Source organism: Sparus aurata, chromosome 23 (assembly GCF_900880675.1).
Source record: "Sparus aurata chromosome 23, fSpaAur1.1, whole genome shotgun sequence".
Classification (NCBI taxonomy): Eukaryota; Metazoa; Chordata; class Actinopteri; order Spariformes; family Sparidae; genus Sparus; species Sparus aurata.
In genome coordinates this window covers 882,933-888,686 of record NC_044209.1, presented here as the reverse complement: position 1 = coordinate 888,686, position 5,754 = coordinate 882,933, and positions in this window count along the sequence as shown.

Sequence of the window (5,754 nt, the reverse complement as noted above, 5' to 3'; positions counted from 1 at the left end):
GGTCTGGATGTCTGCTTTTACTTTTTGCAAACAAACACACACAATAACAACATTTTTTATAATAATACATTTTAATTTCAGATATTACTGTCATAGATTTGGGAACATTTAAGGGTAGTGAAAGCATGTTAGAACATAGAAATAGGAGTCGGAGATGCTGAGAATACACACATGCACGCACACACTGTCTCAAAGGTTGGGATTTGAGTGCAGGTAAAGTTCAGCGATTCTCGTGTGTGTGTGTGTGTGTGAGTGTGTGTGAGTGTATGTGTGAGTGTCATGTTACTGTTAGAGCTTTCATTTTCCTCTGTGGTTACACTTGTTGGAGAAAAGCCATGGCAGGAAATAATAACAAAGGCGAGCAGAGCTCCCATGAAGAACACAACTAAGACCAAGTAAGGCCGTGCTGAGACAGGCTGCTGCAGATTCTTACAGATGAAATCCACCTTAAATATCAAAGCTGTGGAAAATTTACATCATCAGGTATCATAAATCCACCATGATAACAATGTGAAACAGTGAAACTCCTACATAAAAATCCAGTTTAAAGGGTTACTCCACCAATTTGACATATTTGAGTGAATCTACAGGTGCTGGGGAGTTCTACTGCATATGTGAAAAAAGCAGTCTAAAGCTTTTTATGGCTCCACAAGAAACTGCATGTTGTCTGGTAAATATCCCCCAGTGATGTCACTCAGCGGTTTCACACTGGCACGGTTCTAGTTCTGGCACTGGTTCGGTTCTGGAGTCTCAGAACCTTGGTGCCGTCTGGCGAACCAGCCCGCTTTCACACCAGTTTAAGTGGAACCAAAGTGGGAGGACGTCATTCCGCGCCACACAGGCGGAAGTACACACAGCAACGGCAAAATAGCAGGTCGTGTGGATTATTTACGAGCGTTTGTTTTGTTATTGCAGCTATTTGCTCAGTTTTTTAAGTTTATTAATTATTTGGTCTGGCGTTCAGGTGAACCCAGGCTTGGCCATCTCTTCTGAAAGTTTGTTGTATAGTTTGCTCTTTCTTGTGGAGGTCTCTAATTTCTCCTGGAATTCGTGTGATGCCCAAATCGCCACCAAACACTTAGTTTCTTCTGCCGACCACTGAACATTTTTCTTCTCCATCATCTTCTCTGCTTTCTTTCCTTCTCTTCCTGCTTTCTTTCCTTCTCCTTCCTGCTTTCCTGCTCGACACGCCCACTGATGATGTCACGGTTCCCAAGGAAAAACCAACTATTTTTAGGTTCCGCTGAGAACCAACTTTTCAGGTTCTGAATCAATTATTTTTTCAGTCTGAACGCGCCGGCCGGTTCAAAGTTGCGTTCGGGAACCAGAACCGTGCCGGAGCCCTGCCAGTGTGAAACCCCTATCAGTGGCTGAGTATCATTGTGGGTAATGTAGGCACCAGATTTTAAAAAGACTGTTGGACTCATCATGGACTGTTTAAAAAGTAAATACAGCAGAACCAGAGATTTTTGTTGCGCATTTGTCCTTTTCAAAACCTGGCCTGCATTACCCACAGCGCAACTTAGCCACTGAGTGACACCACTGGAGTCGATTTTTCAGACCGGCCCTGAGTAATTTGGTGCCCTAGGCAATATCTTAGCTGGTGCCCTCTTGCATCGCAGTCAATTTCACAATCAATTTTCATACACTCACTAAGAAACTGCATGTATATATTCAAGATTTTATCTCTTTTAAGTCAAAAATATCACACCAAATAAAAACTGAGGAAAGAAACAAGTGATAAAAATACAATATAAATAAGACATATTATCTCTCAGCCTCAGAGTGCCATCTCTCTCTTATCTATTGTCAGCCGCTTTGCAAAACAACCTCCAACTCCTTCCATGTTGTCAAGTGGGTATTGTGCTCCTGGCTATCCTCATGAACCTTCAGCAAATGGCTTGCATTTGTCCAGTCCTTTAGTCCTTCCTTATTAAGTCTGTATTATTTTGGAAAAAACATTTAGCAGCAGAAGCAGTGCAAGCTATCATTTCTGTTTGAGTACATCAGCCAGCGTCTTTTTATTTTTTAGCATTGTCTAAGACTCTGTTACAAAAGTCATGTTGACACTCTCCCATCTTTGTTTTTGGGAAATGTGTAACTGCTTTTTTATTTGAACTGGTCCTCTGTGAACTAGTCAGAAGAGATGACCAGTCAGCATCTGTTGGTGCAGCCTTTAGTCCTGATGCTGTGTCACTCCGCTGTGCTGAGGTAGAGGGACAGGAGCACCTGATGCTGTGTCACTGGGCTGGTGGTGAAATATGTTAAAAGTACATCTGAAGAGAGAAGAGAAGTATATGTGACCACTGCATGTTACATTTTTATAAAATAAAACAGATGCTTGATGTGTGCTATACATAAGACTAATATAGACTAATAATGAAAATGTGATGAGATTCATTCAACTTTATTGTCATTGCAAAGCAATTCAGTCTAACCAGAGTACAAGTGCAGCAGTGGCGGCTGGTGTAGTGATGGGAACGAGACCGCATATGTCGAGTTCGAGTCAAGACCGAGTCTTTAAAGGGTCGAGACCGAGTCGAGACCAAGACCATAGGTTTTTAAATGCAGCCGAGACCGAGTCAAGACCGAGTCTTTGAGGTGGCAAGACCAAGTCGAGACCGAGTCTTTAAGGAGTCGAGACCGCATCGAGACCGATCAAAAAGAGCAGATGTTTTTTCTTTGCTAGTTCACTGTTCAACCCACTCCAGAAGCTTAAGTTAACTGCTGTGTGACGTTTGGGCAAACATTGTATCAATATCTTTCAAAATCTTTGCTGCGCAGCGTAGCACCATGGAATATATTTTCACACCAGCCAATGTTATGATTTAAAAAAAAATTAATATTAAAATACGAATATTTGCAGTGATGTTGATAGGTTTTCAATGTAGTGAGTACCCGGGACCCACAGGTGGTGAGTTGACTGGGTCCCTGGGAAATTCAATGGGTCCCGACTCCCCAGTTAAAAAAATTTATTTCTTTCTTATATTATTCTATTTCTTAAATTGTATTGAGTGTTTATCTCCTTTGATGGTGGTATGATATGGTTATAACAAACGGATATATTCATGTATGTTCAAAATGTATCTGAAATTAAACAAATAAAATTCCAAATCTGAAAAGTTTATTGCAAAACAACTGTCACAGTGGCATGACACATGACATTCAAATCAAAAAGCATTTTTTTAGCAACATAAATAGCACCAAAATAAATTCCTAAAATTCAAATAGTCTGCTGACCTGAAATAGATTTTATCATTTTTGCGTTCTCCTTTTCCTGCTTACTCGAGAAAAAACTGGAAGCGCGATGTATGCGCAGACGCCATTTGGGCAAAATTGCAGCTGCCATTCAATGTAGTTTTCATCACCACCACAGGATTATGTTTTATTTATTTCATTAAAGCACGTCCCCTAAACGTTAAAACATAATCGACACGAATGAGCACAGCATCGAGCAGTGGAAACGTGGGTTTATTCACTATGAAGTTCGTATTTTTAATTGTTGAAATCAGAGCTGTAGCAAGCTTTTCAAAAGTGCGGGGGATGGATGTGGTGGTGTTTTTTTTAAAAACAATTTTGGGTCGGGGGGGATGATAAATGACACTTAAATATTAAATCTGTGTCTATAATAACCACACCCTGACATGTAGATGTGACATCTGTCTTGATTCGTTTAATTATAATATAATATAATATTTATAATAGAAGTCTACTGCAACTGTACTTTTTTTTTTTTTACCATTAAATGTTATTTTATACATTATCATATTCTATAATGTTCTGTCATGGACTATGTCAATTCACTGCTAACAGAAAAGAGAGCTGCTCACTGCCAGTTGCAGCTTCTTATCTTGATCTGCAGTCTTTGTTAATTTTTTGTCATGATTGTTATTATTAGTACTTAGATTATCAAAAATCACAGTTACATGTCAGGATGTGGTTATTATAGACAGAATAAATATTTAACTGTCATATGTCATCACAGTAACAGCGTTACATACATTAGCAGCTGTAAACACATAAACACATTATACAACACATCATGTGGTTTGGTGTCGACCTGTATACTGAACGTATCAGGAGTAATCAACGTTTATAATCATCAGAGAACGTTACAGACATTGTTTTTGGTTGCTCTCCGTTTCCAGAGAATTCACAGAGAAGCTGGAGAAGTTTGTGATCCGGATTTTTGTGAGGAGGGAGGAGGCGTTTAAGCCTGTCCCAAATAAACACCTGGTCTGTTAAGTGGTTGAGACAAATTCACGCCCGGATATTATTTGGTATTTTACGGCAGATCCCGCCTCATCAGCACGAGCTGAACAATAAATCTAACATAGCAAGAGAGGCGGGACTTAAGGCAGAACAGCCAATCATCAGCCAGTCAGTCCCAAAGCCGGTGTCATGTTTGAAGCAGCAACAGGAGAGAGAGGAGGAGAGGAGGAGGGAGGAGGAGAGGAGAGAGGGAGGAGAGGAGAGAGGAGGCAGCTGCAGCGAGAGCAGAACAGAGCGACCGGAGAAAGTGACTCCAGCCGCAGTAAGGCGTTTGTGCAGAACTGCAGGAAAAAGTGTGGATGTTGAAATCTCTCACCGGGAAAAGTGTTGGTGTTAAAACACACACATCCCCCACGGGTGCGACGTCCCTGGTTGAAATGAAATCAGCGGTGACGCGATACTTTGTACAGGGGATCACGTTTGCGCCGAGTAGATGCGCAGAGGGTTGAAACAGCGCTTGTCCGGTCTGCTAACAACAAGGTTTCTTTTGCCAGTTACTGTGATTAAACACGAGTTATTTAATGTTCACAACGTATCGTTTTTCATGGGAAAAATGAGGTGCGTCCCTGGGACGCATGGATAGTGAGTTTAGTGTGTCCTTCAGATTTTGGTCTCGGTCTAAAATTACGAGTCCCCCTCCTCCCAATGAAGGACGAGACCGAGTCAAGACCGAGAATTTTTGCTTTCGAGACCGAGTCAAGACCGAGTATTTTTGCTTTCCAGACCGAGACGAGACCGAGTAAGCCAAAAATGGTCTCGAGACCGGTCTCGAGTCCAAGACCGGACTCGAGTACTACAACACTAGGCTGGTGACTGAAAAAATTGGGGAGGACAGGAGGAAAACCAGTCCACGGTGTCGTGTTATTTTATACAAGTCAACTACTTATCCCTACTTTCTTATATTCAATGAAAAGCAATAAAACAATGACTTACAAAACTTCTTTAAAAAACATTTTATTAAATGGCAAAAGGCTGTTGTTGTTGGCTGTTGGTGTGTGAACGACACAATTGGTGAGAGAGGGTCGTTTCCCTGCGCCTTCGGGTCAGGGATAGGACTCTCACCGTTGTCTCGGCTTATGGGCCGAACAGCGGTGCAAAGTACCCGGCCTTCTTGGAGTCCCTGGGAGGGGTACTGGAGAGTGCTCCAACCGGGGACTCCGTCGTTCTCCTGGGGGACTTCATCGCCCACGTGGGCGGCGACAGTGTTACCTGGAGGGGTGTGATTGGGAGGAACGGCCTCCCCGATCTGAACCCGAGTGGTGTTTGTCCATAACGAACACCATGTTCAAGCATAAGGGTGTCCATATGTGCACGTGGCACCAGGACACCCTAGGCCGGAGATCAATGATCGACTTTGTGGTCGTGTCATCTGACCTCCGGCCGTATGTCTTGGACACTCGGGTGAAGAGAGGGGCTGAGCTGTCAACTGATCACCACCTGGTGGTGAGTTGGATCCGCTGGCGGGGGAGGAAGCCGGACAGA